The sequence below is a fragment of the Monodon monoceros genome, unplaced genomic scaffold (genome assembly GCF_005190385.1).
Source record: "Monodon monoceros isolate NGI ecotype Baffin Bay Population unplaced genomic scaffold, NGI_Narwhal_1 Super_Scaffold_10, whole genome shotgun sequence".
In the NCBI taxonomy this organism is placed as follows: Eukaryota; Metazoa; Chordata; class Mammalia; order Artiodactyla; family Monodontidae; genus Monodon; species Monodon monoceros.
In genome coordinates this window covers 41,247,137-41,259,667 of record NW_021703766.1, presented here as the reverse complement: position 1 = coordinate 41,259,667, position 12,531 = coordinate 41,247,137, and the positions used below count along the sequence as shown (strand labels likewise).

The following is a 12,531-nucleotide window of genomic DNA, read 5'->3' as shown; positions in this document are numbered from 1 at the left end:
ATATTTACTTCTCAAAATTGAAAGTTGGGGTATAATATGAACAGAAAGGAGTGTATGAGTAAACCCAGAATGCCCTGGGCCCTGGCAGAGTGCAGCTGCCTCCAAGTTGCAAACTGAATCCACAGACTCCAGAGGAGTAGAGAATGGCAAGGAGGTTTGGCTTCCTTCCAGGGAATCCCTCTCCCTGCAGCTGGCGCAAGGAAGCCCCAGAGGACTTGCTTTTGTGCTCCCAGCTGCCAAGAGTGCCTGGCACAGAGGAGGTATTCGGGCAATGTGTAATGAGTGATGAAAGGCTAGGAGGAGGAGGGAGGAAGGGAAAGGATGCTTGCACACGAAGGCCGGCTGGGTGCTTTGAGGTGAGGTCATGTGGAGCCCAGCAGGTGTGCCCTGGGTGTCCTGTGGGAGCAGGCTGGCCTTTCTAAACTGGCGCCAAGGCTGACCGCCACATTCATGATTCCTACTAGTCCAGCATGATTTCCCCTGGAGCTCTTCTCAGAACAGGCTGCTGGTTCCTTCCAATCTAAGGGCTCAGAGACTAAGGATATGGCAGAATAACCAAGTTGTCTCTGTCCTGACTGTTCCGTGGAGAAGTGGGTCTCTCTCAGGCTATCAGGATGGGGCCAAGGCTGTGAGTGACCTGGAAGTCCTAATGAGCAGCTATGCATGAGGTAGGAGCCTGCCTTCTCCATGAGACTCTGCCTCATGTCTCCTTCCACTTGACTTCCTGTATTTCAAGTCTCCTCCCCCTCAATGCCTTCCCCCCTTTTCACCACAGGGTTGGAAAGACATAAATTTAGGACCAACCTCCCCTCCCTTCCCTCTCCCCCGACATCCAACTGTACACTTGGTCCCCTGCTCCTGTCCTGTCTATCTTTTCCAGCCCCTCAGTGTGGCTGATTCAGCACCGGGGTCCTGGACAGCTCCCCACCTCCACACCACTTCTGGCAGTGCATGTGCTGTCCCTCCCTTTTCAAAACCGTCTGAGGGCACCCCGTTGCCGAATAGTCCAAGTTTAAATGTCTCAGCATGTCCCACATGGCAAGTGAGTATCCGGTCTCATCTCTCACCATTCCCTGACAGCCCCCAGGCTGGGTGAGAGGCATCCAAAGAGCCCCTGGGCTTTCCTCCAACACAGGTAAGAGTGAGAAGTGAGTGTAGAGAAAAGACCACTGGGCTCTGAGTGTGTGCTACTCTCAGCACTAAATTTTCTCCCTGGGAGACTTTGGGGATCATCATTTTACATCTCTGAGCTTCAGTTTTCCCAACCAATAAGTCAGTCCCAGGTGGACTGATACCACAGGGCTATTTGTGAAGATTCCTGCTGTGATGGGATGCTGTCCTGGGGTGGAGGAAAGAGACTCAGGGCAGGTGGGGTGAGCTTCTGAGTCCCAGTCCCTTCCCTGCAGGGCACGTGCTCTCCATGGTTGGTCTTGCCCTTCTCTCCAAACAGTTCTGCTGACTTCTCTGCTTACCCTGAACAACATACAAGGGAGGGGGAGGGGTTCTGGGTCTTCTCTCCCTGAGCCTGCAGTCTCTTTTCTGCTGCCCTGTGTCCTGGATGTTCTCATCTTTCAGCTTCAAGGACACAGGCAGAAAAGGGGCTAAACCTTTATGATCCCTGGACATGGCACTCTATGGCATGTTTGCCAGGCTGGAGTGGAGGGCAACACCCAGTGAGCTGGGAGCATCTGAAAACAGAATGGCATCAACACAGGCCCCACGTTATGCCCTATACCACTCTGCATGCAAAGGGTCACTTGAGCCTTGACTTTTTACATGGTTGCTGAAAACAGGAAGACACAGGTGCAAATACACATTTTTATGACGAGACTCAGACTGGCCAATCGATGGTCTTCAGTGAACACTTGTTTAAAGCAGCCCTGTCCTATAATAACCGTAAGACATTTTAAAATGAAAATTCTTTTAAAGTAACCCTTGGTAGCAGATCCAGACCTTCAGATTTTCTGGTTTGAAAACCTGGATTTTTAACTTGATATTTCCTGATTCTTAAATTGGTAAGTAATGTACATTTTAAAAACCGAACTGACCCAATAAAAACTCATGTCCAAGTTGGATTTGGCCCGGGGTCCACCCATTGCCAGTCCTGCCATGAAAAGCATAGCCTGGATTGGGGAAAAGCACCCAACCTCTGGATAAAAATGATGCCTAACAGTTCAAGGAATTTTTGTGCAAAATCATCTGAGGGGAGAGAAAGCTTGTGAGTCAGCTGAAGTGGAGTGAAACTGCAGCAGCCTCGCTGGTAAGGAGCTGCTTCCTACAGCTCTGTAACCAGATGGCACTCATGCAGAAACAGGGCCTTCCAGCCCAGGGCATCTGTCTCCACCTGGAGGACAGTCACTGTGGTAGGACAGGGGAGTAGTGACACAGTATCCCAACCCAGCAGTCACACACACACACACACACACACGCACACACTCACACTTGTATGCGCCTGTTATGGGTTGAATTGTGTCCCCCCAAATTCATATGTTGAAGCCCTAATCCCCAGTACCTCAGAATGTGACCTTACTTGGAAACAGGGTCATTGCAGAGGTAATTAATTAACATGAGGTCACACCGGAGTAGGTGAGCCCCTAATCTAATAGGGCTGATGTTCTTATGAAAAGGGGAAATCTGGACACAGACATGCACACAAGGAGAATGTCCTGGGAGGATAAAGGCAGAGATCTACAAGTCATGAGATGCCAAAGACTGCCAGAAATCCCTCAGAAGCTCGGGGAGAGGTCTGGAACAGATTCTCCTTCACCACGCCCAGAAGGAACCAACCCTGCAAATACCTTGATCGCAGACGTCTACACTCCAGAATGGTGAGACAATATTTTTCGGTTGTTTAAGCGCCCCCCTCATCGTGGTATTCTGTTATGGTAGCCCCGGCAAAGGAATACAGCTCCTGTGGCAGAAGGCTCAGCCCCCACCTATAGGGCAGTATCCTCGGTGGGACAGGAAGGAGCTGGGGTGTTGCCAGGAGACCAGCTCTTGCCTGGTTCGGTGGTTGCCATCAATTGTGTGCAGTGTCAGACTAAGCATTTGCCATGAGCCCTGTGACAACCAGCATGTGTTTGGAGGTGAGTAATAGAAAACCCAGCTCGGTGGGAATCCCGAAGTTTCATGGTGTCACCAGGACCCAGGTCCTTCCTGTGGCTCTACTCCTCTGTCCTCAGGCAGGTTTTATCCTCAGATGGCTCCTTCACGGTTGTACGATGGCTGAGCCACAGTCCAGCTTACAGGCATCCTCGTTACATCCAGCAGGACAGAGGGAGCCCTGTCCCCAACTGGATCCCAAGACAATGGCACCTCTGGGGCTGGGGGAATGCCTTCTGTTGGTGGATGCAGGCCTGGGTTACTGGAGCCAGTGGGATGGAACTGGCCTCCCTGGAGCTGAGGGTGGGGTCAATCCCTCCCAAACCCAGACACTAGGGTACGAGCTGGGGAGGGGTGATCCAGAGCTGGCCACTGAGCTCACTGCACAATTATCTCCTTTGCTCCATATAAAAGCCACATGAACAAGTATAACCCCCATTTTACAGATGAGGAAACAGACTTAGAGAGGCTGAATAACTTACCCAAGGCCACACTGCTAGGAAGTGGTGGAGTCAGATTTGAATTCAGGTCTAAGTCCAAAGGACGTGCTCTCCACCACTCCTCCTGTTGAGCCCTGGAACTAACCCTGACTGTGACCAAGGAAGCCACATGCCAGGTACACGCCAGCCCAGACCTGTGTCGGTCAGTGGGGAGGTGGTCAGGGCTGCTCTGCCGCTCTCGGGAGCCCTCTCTAAGCCACACCCTGCCCGCAGCTCTGGCCTGCTGGCTCCCAAGCAGATACTGGCCTTGGTGAGAGCTTGAGGGACAGTGAGAGCAAGGAAGGTCCTAAGAGGGCCCTCAGCTCATGTGTGGAAGTGTCTCTAACTACATGTGTGCACACACATGTGTGAGCGTGCAGACGTGTCTCTGTGATTCCGTCCTGTGGATGGAGTGGGTGAAGGGCCGGGTATGTGTGCCTGGCCTGGGTGAGCGTGTGTGTAAGTGGACATGTGTGTGTGAGTGGATGCGTGTGCATGTGTCTGCCCCTGTGTGGCGGCTCCAGAACCTCCCACCCCTCTGCCCTGTGACCACCAGCAGGGAGCAGTCCAGCTGCAGCCCAGGCCGTTCCCAGCTCCTGGCCACCAGGACACAGACCACAGCAGCCCTCGCTCCCAGATCAGCGGTGCTCCCGCACCCCCAGCTGCTGCCTGGGGTCAGGCCTCCTTCCTGGCAGAGGAGAACAAGGCTCCCTTTTCTGCAGGGCCCGGAGGGAAGGTGGCGGGAGGGTGGGCTGCGGGGAGCAGTGCTCAGGGGTGGCAGCCCAGAAAGGCCATCTGTGCTGTGCCTCCCACTCTCCCCACTCCATCCCTTTCCGCCTCAGGGTGCGTCACTCTGGCGACCCCTGGGAACTGGAAGCTAATTTTCCATGATCATTAGCGATGGAAAGACCTCAGGTTCTGCCTTTAATTAAAGTCAAATGTCGGGCTGAGGAGAAGCGCTGCATGCAGGCATCCTCTCCTCACTTGTAAAAGTCATACGCAAGTAATTAAGCCAGGCATGGAAGCCATAATTAAAAATTTCACAAACCCCCTCATTAGCTGAGCAGCGGGCACGGAACAGTGGAACCGAGCCCCTCCCTCCTGTCGGTAGCAGTTCCTACAGATGGTTGATTGGGGCTGGGGGAGGGGGCAGGCTGCACCTAGCTGACCGTGCACCTGGCAATGAGCTGACGAGACTCCTGACCTCCCAGGCCAGCAGTGATGACCTCTCACCTCTATCTAGGAAGCTTCTAGCCAAGGGCTAGGGCTCCCAGAGTGTAATGGGTGGATCCATGTTCATACCCCCACCCCCCCACCCCCAGGTCAAGGAGGACCACGACACAGGACCCTGGTCCCAAATCTCACAGTCTCCCTGGCTCGGGTCCCATCTGTGCAGGGCGGGATGCACTGACGACGCGGGAGAAGGGTCTCAGCTAGAGATTAGAGATGGCGCCAGTCGGACATCCTCAACCCCCCTTACCCCCCAGTGTGCCCAGGAGGGAAGCGGGACCCTCGGATGGAGGCAGGCTCAGCAGATCCCTTCTCTCTCGCAGCAACTGTGTGTCCCTTCAACTCCTGCCATGCACACAGGCCTGGTGGCCGCTGTGCAGCAAGTGACCCACCTGAAGACAAAGGCCGTAGACAGGATACCTCCACACACCCCAGAAACACTCCATCAGCCCCAGCTTCAGTCAGCTTTCAGACAGCTGTGAGTGGGGTGGCATGGCAGCCTCGCTGTTCCAGACATTCTCTGGCCCCCTATCCCCCAGCCCGAGTCTCAGCCCCTGTAGACATCTGGTCCACCTCTTGTCCTGAATCGATCCTGCCCTGCCACTCACCGCAAGCATAATCTCCACGTGCCCTCTAACACTGCCAAATGAATATTCACTTGTCCCGATCGCCGCCACTTGTTTTCCGTCTGGCCTGATCAATGGCGCTCCTCTGAAGGAACTGTTCTCGCCAGAAGCATTGATCGACACCTGGGAAGTTGCCCGGCGTGCGTGGGGACAAGATGTGTCCTCCCGGCCACGACCAGCTCACTTCATCTGCAGACCACTGGCCCTGTGCTGGGCCCGGGTGTCCACACAGCCAAAACTGGCTCTCCTTTTTTGGATTTGGGGATCTTATGGGTCCACAGGAAGTCATGGAGCCCGAGATCTGAGTTCTGTCCTGCTCAGGTCAGTCTCCACCCAGAGGAGGTCCCATCTGAGCCTTCTACCAGGTCCCCGAGCTGAGCCCTTTCCACCATCCTCGTGGTTCAGGAAATGTCATTTCTCTTCTGCCTCTTCTCTGGCAAACAGAAGGGATGCGAGCCCTTCTGCCAAGGGTCCTCAGACACATCCCTCACCGCCCTCCCCCCACCCTGCTCCCAGCATGCTGTTCTCGGAAGCTGACCCAGGGCAGCTGGGCTTTTGTTCCTCATCTGTTCTCAACATGTTTTGACGGTCAGCTCTGCAAGTCAGCTCAGGGATCCCTTCACTTCATTCACCCTCCAACCCAAGCTGCCCTGATGGTCAGAGCCCTCGGCCCACTTCCTCTTACTGTCCCTCCACATTTCCTGGTTACAAACGCAACTGCCTAAGAACCTGCGCTTTCAGCCACTGACACAGGATAGTACACAAAAGTGAGCCAGTACACTTGGGTGGGGAAGGGGACTTGTCCTACTGATACAAACCGTATATAAATCTTACTTTTTGACCCAATTTGATTTTTTTAAAATAAATTTATTTATTTATTTTTGGGCTGCGTTGGGTCTTCGTTGCTGCACACGGGCTTTCTCTAGTTGCGGCGAGTGGGGGCTACTCTTTGTTTTCGTGCGTGGGCTTCTCATTGCGGTGGCTTCTCTTGTTGCGGAGCACGGGCTCTAGGCTCACAGGCTTCAGTAGTTGTGGCTCGCGGGCTCTAGAGCACAGGCTCGGTAGTTGTGGCGCACGGGCTTAGTTGCTCCGCGGCAGGTGGGATCTTCCCTGACCAGGGCTCAAACCCGTGTCCCCTTCATTGGCAGGTGGATTCTTAATCACTGTGCCACCAGGGAAGTCCCTCCCAGTTTGATTCTTTAAAATTCATTGTGAAACATTTCAGATAGACAAAAAAATATTAAAATAATATAAGGAACAACCAGTGCACTTACCCTTAGCTTAAAGAATAAAACAATTACCAATATTTGGAGTCTCTTTTGTACCCCTTCCTACTACTTAACCCCTCCCTCCCCCCTAGAGGTAACCACGTGTGTTAAATACTTAATGAGCACCTACTATGTGCCTGGCACTGTTCTAGGCAATTAGGATCTACTGGTGAACAAAACAAATATCCTGCCCTTGTAGAATTATATTCCAACCAGGAGAGAGATAGTGCTACGAACATGATAAATGAGTAAATTACAAATAACACTAGAGGGTGATAAACGCTATGGAGAAAAGAATAACAGCTGGGTGATGGGGATGGGAGAGCTGGAGGCTAGAGGCAGTCTCAAGACCTAAGCATGTGGGAGGAGGCCTCATTGAGAAGTGACATTTGAACCATGTGGGTATCTAGGGAACAGCCTGTGCAAAGGCCCTGGAGTGGGAGCATTCCTGACTCCCAGTATGTTGCAAAGAAGTGAACATAAGGAAGATGAAATGAGATAAGGTAAAAGAAGTAATGAGGGGCCAATCATGTGGGCTGTTGAAAGGATGTTGGCTTTGACTCTGAGTGAGATGGGGAACAGTGGAAGGATATTATGACTTGGATTTCAGCAGGACCCCTCTGGCCATGTAGATAGGCAAGGGCAGAAGCAGGTGGGTCAGGGAACAGGCAACCATAATAATCCAGGTGAGAAATTTCAGCTGTAACATGAAAATCTGCGTCTGCCATTCTCATGAGAATTGGCACTCTTAGAAGAGGGCTTTATTATGATGTTGAAAATTATATGTTTTTACTTTAATGCTCTGATATTAATGTGTATCTCAGGTCCACTTGCTGAGCTTTTCTCATGTAAATATTCTGGATCCTGAGAAAACTGTAAGTTACTCTTCATGTCAAGCCTGGCCCTCCCAGCTGGTTTTCATACCTAGAAGTGCAGGAAACTCAGTTGCCTGGTATATGTGAATGAAATGGAAATGAGATAATGAGACACATAGTGATGACTGGAAGGAGTGGCCAGGCTGCTTGGGTCCAAATCCCAGCTCCATCACTTACCAACTGTGTAGCCCTGAGCAAGTGACTTAAGCTCTATGTGCTTGGTTTTCTCATCTGCAAAATGGGGGTAATAATGGTTACCTCCCAAAGTTGTTATAAGGATTAAATGGGAAGTGCCTGGCACACAGGGAGTGCTCCATCATGTTAGCAGGTGCTTTGGGGAAAACGAACAGGGCTCCCCGAAGCATTCCTCTCTCAAGCAAATTCATCAACCTGGACCTGGAGAAACAACTCCCTCTAGCAAAGCCTGAATGACAGCAAGAAATGGGAGTTGTGGAAGCTTCCAACGGGGGTCTACGAGAAATGTCTCAGGGACTCAGGCTAATAGGCAGACCCACAGAAAAATGTGACGCTCCTGGAAAGGGCTTCCATGAAACTGGCCCTTGAGCATGTCTTCAAGAAGGGAAAATGAGCAGCCATTCCAAGCACTATGCCTCTGCAGCCAGCACTGGCCTTGGGCTACCTCTACTGCGTGTGTCATGACGAGCAACGGGGTTGGTATATATTTCAAAGTACTGTGTTTGCAAAACTATTTCAATCACGTCTGCTGAGTATGCCGGACACTTCAGAATGATCGATTTCAAAAGTCTGATGCAGTTGTTCTTTTCGCTGATGATCAAAAACATGGTAACGTCTACCTTCAGCCTGTTTACTCACCAAGCACTTTGGACAATTTCAGTTCAGACCAAGAGAACCCAGTATGCAGTCCAAATTCAGAGAATTAAGAGAACAGCATGGCATCCAATGCATTGGGTTTGGGTGGGTGTTTTTGGTTGTTGTGAGGTGTTTTGTTTTTTTTTGTTTTGACATAATTACTTTACTAGCAAGGTTGAAGTCTTCTAAAAAAACCTGGCAAATGCTGAAGCTTGGCAGGGAATGATGGAGTATATTCTGAAAATATTTGTGAGGTTTTCCCTTGTATTCACACACACACACACACACACACACACACAGTCCTTGTCTTGAATTTGGCATTGCAAAAACACCCTTAATGGAAGTCTAATATTATTTTTCAATTCAGCTCATTTACTTCGAGGAAATTTGACTCCAGTTCAGAGACATAATCAATTCTATTGGTAGCCTCCAAGGCTTAGGAAGACAGCATTTCCTCTCTGACCACCTCCTGAGCCATGGATCACACACACCTAGGTAGCTATGCATGGTTTCCTTTATCACCCATTCAGCACAGCTAATAGCCAAATAATAGATCTGACCTTTTGCAAAACTTTTAGCCTTCCACCCTTGTAATGAATTCCTCCGGGCTAAGTTCTCAGTTTCTTCACTAAGGCAAGGTCTGGCTGCCGTCAAGGTAGTTTTCATGGGAATTTCCAGTAAGGTGAGACTCTGTATCCTTTAGGATTGCAAGAGTTTTGCACAGACTCGTGACAAGATCCTGATGATGCTAGTTTCTTTCATGTGACATAGAGAATGACGTTTTGCAGAAAAAAAAATTAGACCCACAGGTTTTAGAATAAATTTCATGTGATCTTGGTCCAAAATATTTTAAGATATGAGGGTGGTTTGGCATTGACTGCCCAGATTTTCCAGTGCCTCAAGGAAGGTGACCCCATCTTTGCAAGAGACATAAATCTACCCTTGATACCAGCCTCATGTGTCGTCATCGTCAGCTACCTCAAAAGGGACAAAGAAAGCAAAACCTGAGTCCTGATGCTCAAATTTGATTTGCAGATGGCACTGGGACCTCCATGGCCAGCAGCCAGAGGGTAGTGGGGCAGGCCCGGCATCCATCCACACCCAGGCTCCAAGAAGCAGGAACGTGGCTGTGGTTTGTTTCACATAAAAAGTCGTGAGCACAGTGTAGTGGCGCCTGTGGTGATGGAAATGATCTTACTTTGATTTCCAGCTCGTGTAGTGTTAGGACCAACTTCAACTCTTGGAATGGATAAAACTGAAGATGTAACAAGCTCACAGTCCCTTTTCTGTGCTACTCTCTAGTAAATACAAAAATCAAACTTTTCCTCAAAGCATATCCTCACTTTAAAACAGAAAATGCTTCTGTTTATGACATGTAATGGGAACCACAGGGCACACGGCAACATAAGCACACAATGACGGTCCACAATATACACAAGTGTCATAGAGCAAAATCTCTTTTGTTCGAAATTCTGCAGAGCCCCACCCACCAGAAGAATTGTAAAAAGCTTTCCTTTCTATAGTTTGATTATGAAAATATAATTTTATACTTTGAACCCTCCCCACAAAACACCTCTCCAATTATGAAATATCCTTTTTCAAGCATTTCAAATCCTCCTCTCCCTCCCCAGATACTGATACACTTGCCTGAGCTTCATCTGCCTGTCCCTCTTCCTCCCACCTCCCTGGAGAAGTGCTGCTGTCAACGACCACCTCTGGGGAAGGTGGTGAAACAATGCCACTTGCTTTCCAAGCCCTAATTGCTCAGAGACTTTCTTTCCCTCCCCACAAAGCCACAGCACCTCTTCCCATCTTGGTTAGGACCAAGCCCCAACACCCAGCACGGTAGAGGGTGGACTTCCCCGAGGCTGTGTGTTCTCCCAGCCCCATGATGAAGACCAGTGGAGGTTCTCAAAAGGAAGGCAGGGGTTTAAGCAGCGTGCCTAGCATGGAAAACCCAGGGTCCCCAAGCTCTAAGCCTCTATCTATCCCCTGGCAACAATCGCTCAGATGCAGTTTAGTTAATTCCCTTCCACACCATCTCTGCGCATGACTCAGCACTCATGGCAGCCTTCCTGCATACAATAGCAGAGGGGGCAGAGTGGTGGGCATGAAGGGACCTCAGAATCATCCTTTCTCAAGCAGAGACAATTAAAAACCAAGCGTCAGATTTGCTCTCTGACATGTGCAGCGTTATGGCCACTCTCATTCTTTCCCTCAGGCCCTGTTGTTTTAGGATGATATGAAGTAACTCTAAAAATGGCCAATATTTCTCCCCCGACACAAAGGCATAAATCACTACATCTTTGGTGCTTTCTCTGTGGTATCGATTCTTCTCAGATCGAAGGCAGATGGTTCCGATATGGCATCATCTAATACTCCCCCAGCTTGATTTATGGATTTCTTTGTGCATTACCTGAACATAAACCAGTCTTGCGTTATTTCTTGCACACTTGTCAAATTAAGGTAAGATATTCTTGTTGACCTTTAAACCTAAAAAAATTAAATGTGCCTGAGACATTTTCCAGCAAGCATAAAAATGAGCTGGGTCCTCAGATGCCAATTAAGAGGATGTAATTATGAAGGGGATCGTTGTCTGTGCTTCGGGTGATGATTTAATTTTAGTTTTAATATGTTCACTCAATGGAGGAAAAGAAAATAAGCCGGTTACGAATAACCTCGTGAAAGAGACGAGAACAATTTGGCACGATTTGTCCCTTAATTTACCAAAATGGGAAGGAGCTGGGGGAGCTTGGCACCCCAGCCTTCCAGAAGGAAGGAACGCTTCTTGAAAGGTGCAGAGAGAAGCAGCAGTGGCAAGAACAAAAATAGAGACAAGGAGGCCGTTTGCTGTGATGTTACCAAACAGAGTCAGCACCAGCCTTCAGGCTGTGCGAGGGTGTGAATTGGATCTAACTTTCAGCAGGGGGAGGAAATTCCGTTTGGGCGCTGCATTAAGGCTTTCTCCTACGTTGTTTTTCCCTCTGCCCTTCCCACAACCAGGCCCAGACCCAGGAAAAGGGTCTCTGGGCAACATCCACATGGGGCTGACTATTGTCTGCCAGGACACAGATAAAATGAATGCACTGTTCACCCTCCTTCTACAAACCCTACTCTTCAAGGCTAAAATGATGTTGGCTGCACCTATGTGGTCTAGCCTCGGTATGTACAAACCTAGGAGTGCACACACGTGCGCACACACACAGCTGTGACCACATAGGGCCTAGCCCGTATGAGGCTGGCTTTGGCATGCCTGAGGTCCCTTTCAGAAAAATACCCACTTTAATCACTTATAAAGATAGTATGAAGGTTAAAAGACAAGAGTAGTAAAAGTAACTATGATTACAACAATTAGTTAAGGGATACACCAGATTAAAAGATGTAAAATGTGACATCAAAAACATAAAACATGGGGGATGGGGGGGTAATAATGTTGAGCTTTACAATGGGATCAAAATTAAGTTGTTATCAACTTAAAATAGACCATTATAGATATAAGTTGTTATGTGTAAGCCTCATGGTAACCACAAAGCAAAAACCTATAGTAAATACACAAAGAGAAAGAGAGAGGAATAAAAGCATACCTGTAAAGAAAGACATCAAATCACAAATGAAGAAAGCAAGAGAAGATAGGAGCAGAGAGGAGCTATAAAAACAGCCAGAAAACGATTAATAAGCACATATCTATCAATAATTGCTTTAAATGTAGATGGACCAAATTCTCCAATCATAGAAAGGTGATAGATTAAAAAAAACAAGACCCTATGCTGCCTACAAGAGACTCACTTTAGATGCAAGAACACACACAGACTGAGAGTGAAGGGTGGAAAAAGATACTCCATGCAAATGGAAACCGAAAGAAAACTGGAGTAGCTATACTTATATCAGACAAAATAGACTTTAAAACAAAGACGGTAATAAGAGACAAAGAAGGGCATTACAGACAAAGGGGTCAATCAAACAAGAAGACGTAACATTTGTAAGCATTAATGCACCCAACATAGAAGCAGCTAAATATATAAAGCAAATATTAACAGACCTAAAGGGAGAAATAGACAGCAATACAATAATAGCAGGGGACTTCAACACCCTACTTTCGTCAATGGATAGATCATCCAGA

The 12,531-nt window shown here is 48.9% G+C and overlaps 1 protein-coding gene across 1 annotated transcript in view; it reads right to left on the bottom strand.

Annotated features, from left to right (window-relative positions):
* The window catches only part of CHST8 (carbohydrate sulfotransferase 8), an 85,959-nt gene extending 75,055 nt beyond the window's left edge, over nucleotides 1–10,904 (bottom strand). Inside the window, exon 1 of the mRNA XM_029210841.1 lies at nucleotides 10,828–10,904. The gene's annotated coding sequence lies outside the window, so the exon portion shown is untranslated. The remainder of the gene's footprint in view (nucleotides 1–10,827) is intronic.
* Nucleotides 10,905–12,531: the final 1,627 nt, after the last annotated feature.